This window comes from Talpa occidentalis, unplaced genomic scaffold, assembly GCF_014898055.3.
Source record: "Talpa occidentalis isolate TD23 unplaced genomic scaffold, MPIMG_talOcc4v2.1 talOcc4.10, whole genome shotgun sequence".
Classification (NCBI taxonomy): domain Eukaryota; kingdom Metazoa; phylum Chordata; class Mammalia; order Eulipotyphla; family Talpidae; genus Talpa; species Talpa occidentalis.
Genome location: NW_023600993.1, coordinates 97,925,363 through 97,942,852, shown reverse-complemented (window position 1 = coordinate 97,942,852; position 17,490 = coordinate 97,925,363). Strand labels below are relative to the sequence as shown.

General features: G+C 38.8%; 1 protein-coding gene across 7 annotated transcripts in view; it reads right to left on the bottom strand.

Moving 5' to 3' along the window:
- NCOA3 (nuclear receptor coactivator 3) overlaps nucleotides 1–17,490 on the bottom strand; it is a 111,256-nt gene that overhangs the window by 76,455 nt on the left and 17,311 nt on the right. The window contains exon 1 of one of the 7 annotated variants that reach the window (XM_037499907.2): nucleotides 4,114–4,217. The exons of the other annotated variants lie outside the window; for them this stretch is intronic. The gene's annotated coding sequence lies outside the window, so the exon portion shown is untranslated. Of the gene's footprint in view, nucleotides 1–4,113; nucleotides 4,218–17,490 lie in introns of those variants that run through there. 7 annotated transcript variants of the gene reach the window in all.

The following is a 17,490-nucleotide window of genomic DNA, read 5'->3' as shown; positions in this document are numbered from 1 at the left end:
AATTAGCAAAAACAGCATCAGATAACATACTTGGTTTCATAAATATGCATAAATGAAACAAACATTAGCTGGCATATACTACCTGGGCATATTTGCAATACTATCTTTAGAGATCTGCACTCATTGAAATTTCAAGCATGTAAAATATCTTGATCAGACATAGCAAAGGTGTCTGCTCTGCAGAAGCAGAGATGAAATGCTTTATGAGAACCGATTCATCCAATTCCCTGGAGGCAGAGTAACTAGTTAGATTCTAATTAGCTAAAAGACCAAATTTTCTAGCCATGTGTGTTTGAACAGCATTTTCTGTTTCAATGGCATTTTCCCTTTTACAGTCATGTTTCTCATCTCTGATTTCAAAGTCACCTTCCAGCCGAATGGAGGCATTTACCTCCGATTCCTCTCTCCCTAAATAAAGGTTCATAAGAAAATAAACAATCCAAAATGGGGCATTTCTTTTCATACTTTCCTTCAATAAAAACCAGTTTTTAAATTATATGAAAATATCTGATTAACTGTTTTTCTGGTAAAACATCTGTATCTAACAGAAAAAAAATCCAGAAAGTGAGGACAAGGAAAACTAACAGCAGTATGAGACAAAGAACACATGAAATAGAAGCCAGGAAGACAATAAATCACTGAAATCTAGTTTGAGGTAAATAAAATAATCACCCTTGTCTAAATATGAACAAAGATTGAGGCAACTGGCTACTTCTAGCTAAGGTCATTAAAAAGAAAAGGAATGTTGAAGATCCTTTGCCTTTGTCTCAATTTTAAAAAAAACATTTTGAGGCAGGTATGTTTAGAAACATATTCAAACAAATGGAATAAAATTAAGTTGCTATATTAGAAAAGTCACAAATGAAATAAAATCAAAATTCTAACATGGTTATAATTTAGGTACACCATTAGCCTTCTAATCTGTCAAATTAAAATGCAAGATTCAAAGAAAACAGTTTACCAGCATTGTTATCGCAAAATACTGTTAGGTATAATTTTGCTACATTTGACTGAGTAAAGCAATGTGACAATTAATTTCATTTTATACACTAAGTGCTGATATTTTTCTTTAACAAAATCCAAGTATTCAGGGCTATGAGTGATGAGTGACCTTGAGGCAGCACTTGGAAAGCAGTCACCATGGCAACACTACCACAAAAGTGCCTCTTCCTCAGCAAAAGGACCAACCTGGTGCATAAGGATTTAAAAACCTCGGGAAACAGAACTTCCTGCAAGCCCAAATTAATGACAAAATTAGTTTATAACTGTTTACATTAGCCTTTTTATTTTAGCTTTCCTATTTATTTTTCATGGAGAGGGACACACAATGTTTTCTATTGATGAAATATTAATAAGCCAGGCAAAAAAATCTTTCCCACATTTTTATTTGTTTCCTATATGGGAAAAATAAATTGCTAAGTTATGAACAATTTTTTTAATTTTTTTAAAGATTTATTTTATGTATTTATGCATACAAGAGCCAGGGTGTAGGATGCGGAAGGGGGAAGGCAGGGGAATTCACCAGAGACAGAGCTGGGAGCAGAACAGGCAGACTGACTGAAATACACTGCTGAGGGGAGCAGCAGGTAAGACAGGAGAGGTCTGCTGCGCCATGCGGGTCAGCTCCCTGGCCAGGGGTCAAACTCGTGCTAGAGGCTGGTGACAGCTTGAGAGCGTGGACTTAACCCCTTGCACCACCAGAGAGTCCCTGAACAATTTTTTTTTTTAATGCAAGTTTTCCTACAGTCATCTCTATTCTATCTATATGAAAAAAAATTATCTTATTTTCCAGTCTGCACTTTAACAAAACATGAGAAGTTTGATTAAAATTGTAAGTATAAAACACAAATTTGGGGTCTCCCTGGTGGCGCAGGGTTAAAGTCTCAGCGCTATCAAGCCATTGCCAGCCATTGCGGCAAGAGTTTGATAGCTGGGCAGGGAGCTAACCCACCATGGCGTAGCACTGTCTCTCTCACCCACCGCGCCCCTCAGCAGTGTATTTCAGTAGATCGACCTGTTCTGCTCTCCACTGTCTCTGGTGAATCCACCCCAGCACCTCTGCCCTACACCCCATTTCTTGTATGCATGTTTAACAATAAACATGAATTTGTAAATCTGCTTATATACACTAGAATAACTACTTATTTGCCAAAATTTTGGTATGGGAGTCAGGGAGATGAACAATTTCTTTGCATTTTGTTTTTACAAAGTTATCAGTCCTTGCTTGCAAACACAGATTTATGTTGTATTTTTTCCTAGACAATCTACTCCTTGAAAGTCAGCAATGTAAATACCTCAGTCACTTTATCACCAAGACAGTCTCACATCAAGTGGGTTCCAAAAAGACTTCAAACTTTTGCTCATGTACCTATGAAAGAACCTTGAAAAACTATGTACCCCAGGCCACTTTTAAGCTAACATTTAAATTTTTTTTAATTTTTACTAGTTACAATATTAGCATTTTTAATAAACTGCTGTTACTCTTATTTTTTAAAAGATCACTGACAGGCAGAAATTTCATGACTGTTTCCTTTCTCCTGAATACAAATTTTTATTCTTCTTTGAATTCATTATATTCTCTCTCGTTTTGTGTTTTCAATTCCATAATGAAAGGGTTTTTTAGAACTATTTGTGTCCATATACCCCCAGAAAGCCTCATAGACCCCAAGTAAGATCCCATTTTAAGACACCATGTGCAAGTTAACTTAGGCAGTTCTGAAGTCAGGAAATTAATATGCAAAGAAGCATCTTGATTCTTTGAGCCTTTATGAAAATTGTCTTTTCCTTTATAAATGTTCAACCATAATTCTGAAGCTCAGACCTCAGAATGAACAACAAATACTTTCTCTAAATGTTATCAATGACAAGCCTATGCAGCTGTCCGCAGCCACTGTAACACTAGTTCAATCCCCGGCAGGCCAGGGAGCTACCCACATGGCACAACAGACCTCTCCTGTCTCGCCCGCTGCTCCCCTCAGCAGCGTATTTCAGTCTGCCTGTTCTGTTCCCCACTCTATCTCCAGTGAATCCTCTCAACCCCCAACACACACACCTCTGGTCTGTACCCCAGTTCTTGTATGCATAAATAAATTTTAAAAATAAATAAATGTTATCAATGTGTCCAACTATGGATTTAAATTATGTGTATATATTTGTGTATACTTACATAAATGTATGTATCAATCATATTTATATTCTTTTTATTTTTTTTAATAGAGGCATGTTTTATTTATTTGTTTGTTTGTTTTGTTTATACATGCACTGGGTACAGTCAGAAGTGCGGGAGGGTGAGAGAATTCACCAGAGCCAGAGCAGGGAGCAGAGCAGGCAGAAGGACCAAAGTACACTGCTGATGGGAGCAGCAGGTGGCAGGAGAGGTCTGCGTGCCATGTGGGACCCTCCACCGGTGGCCAGGGAGCAGCCGGGGATCGAACCGGCGCCGCAGAGGCCGCGGGCAGCTTTGCAACCCAGTGCTCAACCGCTGCGCCACCAGGGAGGTCCATATTCACTTTTTAAAGTATACCTTCTGACATATCAATAGGACAAAAGAGTTGAAAATACCACAAAAGCCTATCTAAAAAGTACAAAACTTTCGCTTTCCAATTATCTCTATTCCTTAGCTAACGCAATTATCAAAAAGACTGCAAGCCTGACAATCTATGTCTACTCAAACACCTATTCCCAGATTCATTCTATAAGCAGTAACAGGGAGGGTTGGAGGACTAAAAGTATCTTACACATTTGTGCTTTGTTAATTCACATCTAAGCAATCTTAAAAGTTTCAAAAACAGAAAACTATACTTTAAATTTATAGCTGGGCTTATTCAAATTTAAATGCAATATTTAAAAGTTCCGAAACAGCAACATTTTACATTATTTCCAATTACAATTGCAATGTGAAGAAAGACTGCCCCAACACTTTAACCTGTCTTTTTACTGATTATTATAAAAGTTTAAGAAAGGAAAGGTGTGTGTTTCTCCCACACAAAATACCAATAAATTCAGAAACAAGATGCAAATTAAAGGCTATACCACAACATATGACCAAAAAAACCACTACTTGCTTTCCTCGATTTAACATGAAAATAAATGAAAAAAAAATTATGAACTCACCGGGTTAAGTAATTTAAAACTTATAAGCGGAGACCACCTGGTGGCAGAGAGGTTGAGTCTCAGTGCTATCAGTCTATCATCAGCCACTATGGCATGGGTTCGATACCTGGCCAGGGTTTATTAAAAAAAAAAAAAAAAAAAAAAAAAACTTATTTTAAAAACATGTTCAACTTTATGGGAAGCAGAAATTGGGGAAAAAGAAAAAGAAAAAAGAATGTGGGCCTCCCAGGTGGCGCAGCGGTTGAGCGCTGGGTTGCGAAGCTGCCCGCGGCCTCTGCAGCATCGGTTCGGTCCCCGGCTGCTCCCCGGCCACCAGAGGAGGGTCCCAGATGGCGCGCGGACCTCTCCTGCCGCCTGCTGCTCCTCTCAGCAGTGTGCTTCGGTCCTTCTGCCTGCTCTGCTCCCCGCTCTGGCTCTGGTGAATTCTCTCACCCTCCCCCGCTTCTGACTGTACCCAATGCTTGTATAAATAAATAAATAAATCTTTAAAAAAAAAAAAAAGAATGTAGTAGCTATGTTCTGCAATCAGTTACCATCAAATATATTGTTGAGTAGTTTAAAATTGCAGAAATATTAAATGATTCACAGCCAAAGGTAATTTATTGTCCACTTCAGTACACACTTTTATAAAATAAGGTCGCTTCCTCTCCTGAATTTTTTACTACAACTAAACTCCCTAAGCTTTTTCCAATAATTAAAAAAAAAAAAAAAGACAAGGGTGATGGAGGAGAGAGGGCATTTAAAACTACAAAATCAGGCCCCTCCGGTGGCACAGCGGTTGAGCACTGGGTTGCGAAGCTGCCCACAGCCTCTGCAGAGCCAGTTCGATCCCCGGTTGCTCCCAGGCCACCGGAGGAGGGTCCCACACGGCGCGCAGACCTCTCCTGCCGCCCACTGCTCCCCTCAGCAGTATACTTCGGTCCTTCTGCCTGTTCTGAACCTGCTCTGGCTCTGGTGAATTCTCTCACCCTCCCGCGCTTCTGACTGTACCCAGTGCTTGTATAAATAAATAAATAAATAAAATAAATCTTTAAAAAAATAAATAAATAAAAAAAATAAAACTACAAAATCAACTACGCAAGTCTTAGTAGTTAAGTAGTGAGGGGAGCTGACCCACATGGCGCAGCAGAACTCTCTTGTCTCGCCCACTGCTCCTCTCTGCAGTGTATTTCAGTAGATCTGCTTGTTCTGATCCCCACACTCTGTCTCTGGTGAATCCTCTTACCGCCTCCCCACCCCCCACCCCCTGACCTCTGGCCTACACCCCAGTTCTTGTATGCATAAATAAATATAAAGCTAACGAGGCATTAAAAGCACAAATTTCTAATTGGAAAATGACCTATTTTGTCAATGAAGGACATTATTTAAAGAATGTGGTATACAGAGACAATATAAAAATTTTCCTGCATAGTATAAACCATAAAAACAATATTGATTTCAACTTATAATCTGTAAAGATGTCCATCACATAAGATGGAATAATAAAAGATACAAAAACAGCATGCAAAAATTCATTATTTCTTCCATATATTAAAGTCTACAGAGAATGTAGAAAGATGCAGACAATTAGCACTGGTTATCTCTAAATATACCTTTCTATATTGCTTGAACTTTTTAAATATGCATATATTATTTTAATAAACATGCTAATTTTTATAAAACCAGAGAAAAATCACTTTTCTTTAAATGCATTTAATATACATATAATATAGACATGTAAGTGAAACTAGATGAAAGCTTCTGAACCTATTTCAAAAAACAAACTTCAATATTATTTAAATTATTTTTTAAGTGTTTGACATACAACCATGAGCAATAGGAACTAAGAACGCTGTCCTTGTGGGACATGTATTTTACCAAGACAAAACACAACCATTAAACACAATAAATAGGTAAATTATATGGTACCTCAGAGGGGGAGGTTCCAGTATTAAATAGGGTCATGAGACTGGGCCTAAAAGAGGGTGAGATGTTAGACTTTTAAAAAGATGGAGTTATAGTTAAGATGTGTGATGAAACAAAACATTCACACAGAAAGCACATCCAAAGGCAGGAGTGTGACCATTTTCTATGAAGAACAGTACCAGATCAAGAAGGCAGCAGCAGTATGAAAAGTGAAAGCAGAGTATACTGAGCCAAGTCACGCAGGGTCCTACATACCAAGGTAAGGACTTTCCTTTTTAACTGAGTGAAATGGGGAAACCTCTGCAGATTCTTGAGGGAGTTAATGAACTGGCTTAGAATTTTTTTAAGATCTCTTCTCTCCCACCCCCAAAAAAGAATTTTTAAAGATCCCACCAACTGTTACATTATTAACAGACAAGGAAGCAGAGGTAAAAAGTTGAGAGACATGTTAGGACGTTATTACAGTAATGCAAGCACCAGAAGACGTTGGCTCAGGAGAACTGCTGCATGGAGGCCAGATCTCAAAGACAAAGATGGAGTAGTGGTTCCCCTCTCTCTTGCTGCAAGATGGCCCACAAGCAGATCTATTCCTCTGACAAGCACTTCAATGAGCACTACAAGTAGCAGGATGGCTGTCATGTTATCCAATCAAATACCCAAAACCATGTGATGTCTGAAGAAAAGGGGAGGGGACTTGGTGTTGAACAGTCTGGGATGGGTTCCTGACATGATTTCTGGGCCAGTACCGCATATTCTTCACTTCAGAAGATCTCTTCCAAAAGATTAACCAAAATGATTGTATTTGAGAACTGTCTATTAAATCTTTTATAAAGTTAATGTATATGTGTGCATAAGGCAGTATTCAGTGAACACTTGAAAAAATGTGCACATTGTTTATAGAATAGCTATATGCTTTGACAATGTAGATACAACTCTCCAAAAAGTAAAGGGAAAGTAAAGAGATAAAATAAATTTGCTGATTGTCTTACAGATACATATATTTGTTTACATCAAATACTGGGGAAGAGAAAGATAATTAGTAATTTCAACTGTATGTCAAATTAAGAAACCAACAGATAATAACCCAGAAAAAGAGATGGTACAAAGATATTAAGTGTATTACATAAAACTTTTAATATAAAGGCAACAGCTAGAACAAAATTACAAATTTCATATTCTTTTTAAAAATTAAACAGGCAAGATGGGGCCTCCCCGGTGGCGCAGCGGTTGAGCGCTGGGTTGCGAAGCTGCCCGCAGCCTCTGCAGCACCGGTTCGATCCCCGGCTGCTCCCCGGCCACCGGAGGAGGGTCCCACATGGCGCGCAGACCTCTCCTGCCGCCCGCTGCTCCCCTCAGCAGTGTACTTCGGTCCTTCTGCCTGCTCTGCTCCCCGCTCTGGCTCTGGTGAATTCTCTCACCCTCCCGCGCTTCTGACTGTACCCAGTGCATGTATAAACAAAAACAAACAAACAAATAAATAAATAAATGAATAAAATACGTGCCTCTTTAAAAAAAAAAAAAAAAAAATAAACAGGCAAGATGGTAGATAGTATAAAAGAAAAATAAGGACATTATTCTCATACACCCCATACCTAACCTCCCAAAAAAGCAAAAGAAAATATGGTAGTATCTGCTATGTAGCTAGCTAGCTAGCAGTGTTGTACCAATGTTAACTTCCTAGTTTTGATCAATATACAGCGTTTTTGGAGTTAACATTAGAGAAACCTGGTTAAAGGATATACAGGAATGTTCCAGTGTTTCTGAAACATTTCTGTAAGTCTAAAAGTAAAATTTCTTTAAGTGTAAGAAAATGTTTTTCACCACTGGAATATGCTAATAAGCCAACTTAATTTTAAACTAATAAATTAGGAGAAAGTATCATTTATCCTACCTTCCTTATGTAAAGTGTACCCAAATTTGGGTGACCAAAGTTTGAGGGGAATAAGACTGTTACATAGAAGTATTACAGCTATTAAATGAAAAGGGTATGATAGAATTAAAATATCAGCATTTTGTTATTCCTAATAAATTAGCAAATGAAGGGTACTGATCATCAATAGCTAACAGCATCACAAAGAGAAAGAGAAGCAATGCCAAGTGTTTCCTGATAAGCCAGGCTACACAGAAGTTGGCTCAAAGTGGTCATAAAAGGCACAGCAGTTTTACTCCTGTCTTTCTGTCTGTCTGTGAAAACTGCATGCATGACAGCTCAGAAGAAACCCTGAGCCCGAAATCCCCAACAGCTCACTCCCATGTTCCTGGACACCAGGTACTGTGGAAGATGATAATTTTGTTTAAGGACCTAAGTTTGGGGATAACTTGTTACACAGCAATAGATAACTAATAACTTTGCCAATAATAACTGATCAAAAATTTACAGCCAACCACCAATTTTCTTAATCAAATACAAGAGAATCAACTTAAACATAAAGATAAGTCAGCAAAGGGCCTCCCCGGTGGCGCAGTGGTTGAGCGCTGGGTTGTGAAGCTGCCCGCAGCCTCTGTGGCGCCGGTTCGATCCCCAGCTGCTCCCCAGCCACAGGAGGAGGGTCCCACATGGCGCGCAGACCTCTCCTGCTGCCCGCTGCTTCCCTTAGCAGTGTACTTCGGTCCTTCTGCCTGCTCTGCTCCCCACTCTGGCTCTGGTGAATTCTCTCACCCTCCTGTGCTTCTGACTGTACACAGTGCTTGTATAAATAAAATAAATGAATTAAATAAATATTTAAAAAAAAAAAAGATAAGTCAGCAAAATCTAGACAGTAAGAAATCCTACAGGACAAAAGGCAAATTTTAAAAAACGCAAATTCAAAGGGAAATAAGAGATGGTGGAGTCACCTATATTCAAAACAACTTTAAGATACATAACTACCAAATTGCATTGTGTGAGTCTTGCTTGACTCCAATTCAAACAAACTTTAAAATGGGAGGGGGGAGAGGACCAGAAAACTGAAAACTATGTAATTTATACTAAAGAATTACTATAATTTTTCTCGCTATAATGATGTTACTAGAGTAATGCTTTTTTCCTTTAGAGTCCTTACTTTTTAGGTATACTTAATGAAATCATATGGCAGCTGGTATTTGCCTCAAAATAAATGGGGGAAGGGAATAAATGAGAATACTGATGAAACAAGATTGACCATAAACTGGTAATTAGTGAGCCTGAGTGGTGGAGTACATGGGGATCAATATACTATTCTAATTTTTAATGTTTGATATTTTCCAAACTACACAGATGAAAAAACATACTACTACCTAAAGAGGATCAAGAAAATAAAAACCTAGATTGGGGACAAGCTTCAGAAAAGATCTCTCGGAGTACAAACAACTTTCATCCAGTTACAGCTGTGCCTCTTTCTCAAAACCTCTCCTTCAAGCAAAGATACAGAGTTCTGTGTCTCTGGGTGGGAAAGAGTTTAAATATATACTTTATCAATAAATAGGAAAGGCAGATATCAAGTCAGAAACTGAAACTGCTACCTAAAAGCTTTATTAGGTCTGGGGCCTCCCCGGTGGCGCAGTGGTTGAGCGCTGGGTTGCGAAGCTGCCTGCAGCCTCTGCAGCGCGGGTTCGATCCCCGGCTGCTCCCCAGCCACTGGAGGAGGGTCCCACATGGCGCGCAGACCTCTCCTGCCGCCCGCTGCTCCCCTCAGCAGTGTACTTCGGTCCCTCTGCCTGCTCTGCTCCCCGCTCTGGCTCTGGTGAATTCTCTCACCCTCCCGCGCTGCTGACTGTACCCAGTGCATGTATAAACAAAACAAACAAACAAATAAATAAAACATGCCTCTATTAAAAAAAAAAAAAAAAAAGCTTTATTAGGTCTATCTGGAAGAGAAAAAAGTTCTGGAAACAGCAATTGCAGTTGCCCAGTACTGTGAATGTACTTACTGCCACTGAACTGTACATTTAAAAATGGTAAATTTATGTATGTTCAACACAGCAAAAAAAAATTTAGACATATTAGGCATATTACATACAAAACATTAAAATGTGTAACTTCTTGCATAAAAATATATAAAATGAGCTATAAAGAAATTAAGATGGGCCTCCCCGGTGGCCCAGCGGTTGAGCGCTGGGTTGCGAAGCTGCGCGCGGCCTCCGCAGCGCCGGTTCGATCCCCGGCTGCTCCCCGGCCACCGAAGGAGGGTCCCACATGGCGCGCAGACCTCTCCTGCCGCCCGCTGCTCCCCTCAGCAGTGTCCTTCGGTCCTTCTGCCTGCTCTGCTTCCCGCTCTGGCTCTGGTGAATTCTCTCACCCTCCCGCGCTTCTGACTGTACCCAGTGCATGTATAAACAAAACAAACAAACAAACAAATAAATAAAGCACGCCTCTATAAAAAAAAAAAAAAAAAGAAATTAAGATGTGGAAATCTGCGTGTAAATTTAAGTAATATTCATCGGCCAAAAGAAGTACATCTTCATTATTATTTAAAATGGCAAGGAAGTATTTGCAACAGATATTTTTCAAAGGCAAATGTCTTTTATAAATATAGGAACTTAAAAGCCTTTATTAACAAAAAAATAAATATTTATGAATTTAGACCATAAGGGATGCAAATTAAAACTGTAATACAATGTAGACAAGAAAATTCACTAATGCACTGTTATATGGCAACACAGTGAAAACAAATTGTGACTATCAATGATAAACTGGTTAAGTTCCAGAATATTAATAAAATGACAATCTACTAAAAAATAATTTTACCTGTACAAACTGACACGGAACTATTCTCAAAATATAGTGTTAAATGTAACAAGGTACTAAGCAGTGTTTTTAATATGCTATAGTCTGTGCTTACAAAAAAGGGAGTAAACACACAAAGACATACAAATATGTCTGTAAATAAAAGGATATGGTAACGGTGACTGTCTCTGAGGAGGGAACTAGGACACCGAAGTGGAAGGGAAACCTTACCTCATAGCTTTGTGCATTCTGAATATCTATTAGCCATATACATGTAATTATTATATTTTTTAAGTAAGTAGAATAGCAAAAATGTTTAAAATAGAAATAACCTTTGGTGTGATGTGACTCAAATGTTTCCAGAAGGTTAAATAAAATCCCCAAGATTATCTAACAAGGTGTAAAACGCTGTTCTGTTTCCCAAGCCTTTATTTGACCTGATCTGGAAAACACACACTTCCCAAGTCAATGTTAAGTTTCCAGTGCAACTCAGGAATGTAGTCCGAAATATGGTGGACTAAGACTCTTTGTCTGCTGTGCATCTTTAAAAGTCCCAATTTCAAAATACAAAGAACATTAGTAACATGAATGGGGTTAATACTTGCCTCCAACCTGTTAAGTTCATTATAAATGCTGTAACTATTGCAATGGTTCAGAAAGTACAACTGTAAATGTAGCAAGAGCAACACTCAAAGCAATTTAGAGAGAAGGGCCACTTTTTTCCCCACCCAGAAGTCCTCTAACAGTGAGTACCTTCCCCATCTACTTGACAGCATGTCATTTCTTATACTTTTCCTGTGTTCTCATCAGAGAAAAACAACGTACCAGAGTTCTTCATGGTCAAGTCTGCAGTTCCATTTGTAACAAACATTAGTATGATTTTAAAATAAGTAAATAATCTCACTAACTAAAACTACCTCCCAGGAATTCATTTAAATCCGTCCCTGGATTACTCCAGCCTCAAGCGGATCTATACTTCCTGTGAACTCCAAAAGCAATTATTTGTACAATTTATCTGGCAATTAATCCTGTATTGCCTTGTTAAATCTTTCATTCTCTGAAATGTTATTTAAATCTTCTCTAGGTTATCTAACTTTCATGTTTATTTCTCATCTCCCCAGACTGTAAATTCCTTGAGAGGAAAAGATTAGGCCTTATTCGGTTTCATATATACTTAAAACCAGTAGCTAGCACGTGGAAAGTACAGAGGTATCTGTTGATTTGAAAAGAGAAAGAAAAAAATCATCACATTAAGAAACTGTTTAAAGCCATGCAAACTAAGACTCTTCAAGTCATAGTTCACAGGCCAAGGTACTATTTTGCTCCCTGATTCTTGAAGCAATGCGGGGTAGTAAATAAGGAGGCAAAGTCTCAGAAAGCTAATAAATAGGTCACAATTTGGATCCTCTACCTTGAGAGCCTGCAGACTTAACCCATAAACTTTGTCTCTAAAATTAGGCTAGTAATTCCTACCTGTAGAAGGCTTTATCAGAGTTTTCATAAAACTACAGGTATTCCTTATTTTAGAGATACTTTGATTTTTTTTCATGTTTTTACATCTTTAAATTCAGAATGTATCCTCTGCTGACAGTATCCCATAGTTTAATTGGTCATTTTACATTTTCTTTGCTAGTGATTTATAAAATAATGTGTGATAACATCTTAAGCTTGATTGAATGTGGGAATAGCTGGCAACATCCTCAACAAAAGCTAGCTTCATCTCCTTCCTTCCTCATCCTCATGCATATACAATCATCATATGGACAGGGAACTCATTCAGCAGTAAAATGGAAATACCACCAAATCCAATCAAAGTGCTTAGCAATTGGCATAAAATATATTTACCACCATTCTGGGCACTAAGATATGGCAGTAAATAAAATAACTAACTTCCAGCCATCAGAGTTTACATTTTAGGGCCTCCCGGGTGGCGCAACGAGTTGAGCACCGCGCCATGAAGCTGTCCACAGCCTCTGCAGCACGGGTTCGATCCCAGCCGGCCAGGGAGAATCCCACATGGCGCAGAAGACCTCTCCTGCTGCACCCGCTGCTCCCCTCAGCAGTGTCTTTGGTTCGTCTTCCTGTTCTGCTCCCTGCTCTGTCTATGGTGAATTCTCTCACCCGCCCGCGCCTCTGACTGTATACCCCAGTCCTTGTATAAATAAATCTTAAAAAAACAAAAAAAAAAAAAGTTTACATTTTATCAGCACATAACACTTTCCATGGCACAAGAAAGGAAAAGTCAAAAGTCACAACCGACTCAACAAATTGTTCCAAAGGTTGAAAAAGCTAAGCAACTCAAGGAAAATACTAAAACACAACACTACCTAGTGGAAATCTCACCAAAATGCAAATTGGAGTCCTGGAGCAAAGAAGGGCATCCAAGCTTTGTTTGTTCTAAGTAAAGGTTGTGGGGAAAGTAGTATAACAGAGACATCACCACAAAAGAGTTTCCATGTGCCCTACCCCACGTAAGGAGGGGTGGAGCTGAAGAGCCAGGTGAAGCTCTAGAACACTCACAGAGACACTAAGGCACGTGGCGGAAGCAGACGTGAAGGAAGGCGGCGCCTGCTTCTCAACTTTAGACTTGGACCAGGGATTTGGGGGACACGGAAGACACACAGAGAGAAACTTGAAAGATACACGTGGATGAGAGACCAGTGGGGGAGCTGATAAAGGTATCCCTTATCTTGATTTGCATTTTGATATTGTTGTTTTCAGCCCAGACTTGCCTGGCCTTTTTTTGCCTCTCTCCTTTAGTTTCCCACCAGAAGGTATCTTACACTTACTTGTGTGCTTGCTTTGGGGTCCCAGCAGCCCTGGTTTGAGCTAACCCTGTTTGCCTGGACATTTATCCATGAGGGGATGGGTAACATTGGGTGTTTCATGGTAAACTATTATACTTTCTCTTCCCTCTCTATGCACAGATTCTAATAAAAATTCTTCACACTAAAATTATGCTTTGTCTTCCTGCAGCAGATGGCAGAAAATATCTTTAGCAAATGCAAGTTTAGGGCTCCCGCAGTGCCCCTCAGTCTACCTGCTGAAAGTTTAAAAAAGAAAAAAGCTGATTAGAGTCATTTGAAAGAGAGAAATAATAATTTCAGTTATTTATGAAGTATAATTCAGGAGACAGGAAATTTTATTCTTAGAGATCTTATGATATGTCAGCAAATCACTTAACCAGCAAATTGCATTTTTTTTAAAGATTTATTTATTTATGCATACAAGAACTGGGGCACAGGCCAGAGGTGTGGAGGGTGAGAGGATTCACCAGAGACAGAGTGGGGAACTGAACAGGCAGAGTGAATGAAATACACTGCTGAGGGGAGCAGCTGGCAAATCTGGAGTGGTCTGCTGTGCCATGTGTCTATCTCCCTGGCCTGGGATCGAACTCATGCTTCGTAGCTGCAGATAGCTTTGTAGGTTGCGTCTTAACCCCTTGCTCCACCAGGGAGGCCCGAAATTGCATTGTTTTACATCATCTTGCAATCCAACAAATCACTTGTCCAAAGATGGTTAGAGACTATGGTTACCTACAGCGGAAGATGTCAGACTTCTCTCAGATAGTGTGTTAAAGCTTAAGTTCCCACTTCAACCCAACCCAATAAATATTGTCAATTTTTTCTGTTTTTAAAGGCATGCCTAAAAATTACACAGTGAGTTACTATAGCACTCCCAGACCCAAGACTTACATCAATATCAACTAAAGGTCATCTAAAGAGGACATTTTACTCTTGTTTTTTATAAGCAATCATTTGTTGAACTACCTGGATTATCATTAAAATATGTATGAGCTACATTCTACAATCTTTAAAAAAAAAAAAAAAATACTCCATTACCGAACAGAAATGACAAGCAAAACTAAGATGATAATCACAACTCAACTAAAGAGGTTAGTGCAATCCACTGCCTTTTCCAACTTTCCCATCTTCTCCCTATGTAGTTTTAATCCCTTCCAGAGCAGGAAAATTTAAGTGAGCTCAACTGGTTAGACACCACTCCCTCTAATCCAGACAGCATCAAGTAAGTGAGAAACATTTAAAGAACTTATTCTGTGTTGAACAATGTTTTTACATGAAAACTCCTCTGAAGACTATGGGGTTCTGGAATCCTGAATGTATTACAGACACTAATTCAAATGCTAAGGGTTAAGAACCAAAGAGGATAAAATAAAGTTAAAGAAAAGTAACTGCTACACTACAAGATAATAAAAGTGTAAGTACCACAAAATAAAGGCAGATTTAAATAAAGAATATTGATATAAAATAAGGCTTCAAGGAAATCTCATGCAAATATAATCACGGGGGAGAAAAGCACACCTGACATTAGCAAACAGCAACATCTGTATGTGAGTCTGAAAATTATTTTAAAACACAGTAACCTAAAACCACAAGCCTAACACCACATAATAGAGAGACAAAGAACCCCTACATTTAGAATGCCAAAGGCATGATAGTACTCATTTTGCATTAAGTCATAATAAAATGCTATGTTCATAAAGGAAACACATTTTATACCTATGTTGTCTGCACCAAAACATAGGTTCCTTTCTCGACAAGGGCTTTTTCTCAGGCATCCTTTTTATCAGGGTAGTAATAAATTTTTTTTTTTTTGAGTCTTCATACAGCTGTAAAAGTCAAGAAAATACATAACATCTTAGGGAAATAAAAAGTTCATTTTTTAGGCACAAAACTAACTGAAGAAAATAATTATCCAAAACAATCCTTTCTCAAAAAAAATACCCTAAGTCAAAGTAAGCATTTACTTTGCCTACTTTGTTTATTTCAGATCTTGTCCTTATGTCTGAAAAGCATACCATCAACCAACAGTTACTGAATGCCCATAACATACCCGAAGTTATTATTTCCTGAGCATTTTCATAAATTCATCATGACCTAGTGAAAGGATACTCACTACGTACTTTGGGAGACTACTATCAGTGAAACATTTGCTCCATATAGCATCTTGGGGTGGGTACCATGTATCAAGGCTGGGTGGAACAGACAAGAAGCTCGGTGAAAGAAATATGATCACGAGTGCAAGTGAATAGGAAAAACACATAAAAGGGCCAGAATTGAAACTCACATATATAGTCTGACAAGAAAAATGAAACCAAAGATTTCTGGTTGCTCAGGCCAAAAACTTTTGAGTCACCTTTGATTCCTCCCTCCTTCCTCACCATACCCAATACAGTCACACTGAATCCATTACAAAATCCTGTTGGTTCTACCCTCAAAAGAGAAACAGAAATTGACCACTTATCACTTTCACTGCCACCATCAGGATCTAAGCCAACATTCTCTCTTACCTGGGTCACAGTAGGCGCCTCCTAACAAGACTCACTGCTTCTTGCCCTCAAAGGCCACTTTTCACAAAGCAGCTGGAAGATTCTCTGTAAAGCCTAATCCTTTTATTTGCTCTTTCTTAAAACCCTACAGTGCAGGAGGCAAGTGTATGGTGTGTGTGTGTGTTTATACAAGCATAAGGAAAAATGAGTGGAAAGATACATACACAAAATTTTCAATAATGGATGTTGAGGCTACTAGAAGTCTTTTCTTAATAATGAAAAATGAAATGCTTTCATTGATAGGGGAAACAACCATAAGATCTTTTTGGAATAACCAAAAATAAAAACACCTGCAGTGGCTCCCCACTGCCCAAAGTAAAAGCTGAAGATATTACAACTGCTTCTCAGGCCCCACAAGTTACCCTCAGATTTCTCCTCTTGCTACTTGCTTCTTTATTCACTGTGCACTAACCAGCACTTGCCGTCCTTCTAACACGCTCTAGATGTGGATCACTGACCACAGACCATAAAAATGCTCCTACCAACGGCCTTTGCACTGACATCCCCTCCACAGAGAATGTTCCCTACCCCCAATATTCGCAAGACTTACTAGCTAGACTCTATGCACAAGGGTTACTTTCTCAGAGTAAGTTACCATGTCTACCCATCTACAATGTAAACCCCACAAGACAACTTATGTGCTTTCTTTCCATAGCCATCTACTGAAGTATATCCCTAATATCTAGAGAACACATACCTAGCACCTGATAAATCTGTGTAATAAATTAAAACACAGAAGCAGAAATTACAGTTACAGGACTTGGAAGGATGTAAAGATGTGTGTTTGAGGGGTTGAAGAAGAAAAGGATAACAACCTGACCAGAGCAGTGAACACTAGGGAGCAGAGAAGCCTTTCAAGGGTACTAAAGAGACTTGGTTCAGAGTAAAAGTGAGGGATTTGAAGAATGGAAAGTTGACAGGGAAGAGAGAGTGAGCTGTGGGTCTGAAGAAAATTTAGGCTGAGAGGAAAGTGATAAAATAGAGACAGAATGAGGGCTGAGAAGAGGAAGTGCATGAAGAGGACAGGAGAAGAGTTCTAGATACTAGAAAGGTCAAAAGGAAGAATCAGACTGTGCAAGGCAGAGCAGATCACAGGGGCAGGGGAAAAGGCCACTATTATATCACAACACTCCTCTAGTTCAAATCTAAGACCTTAGAGTCCTGAAAAGGATATATTTACACAATACTATGACTTTATTTTTAGTGTAAGTGACTCAGGAATGTTAAAACAAAGACATGCATCTATTCTATCACTATCAACATTCAAATTCCTCACTGCAGAAATGCATAAGAACTCAAAAGGTTAACTCATAAAATCTGAATTTCTCAATTTCATTCCTTAATACCACTGATAGGTTTTTGCTATTAAAGAGATGAAACAAGACAGAAGTGGGATATGACGGCACATTTGCAATCTGTTCCTTACTGCTCTGTTCTA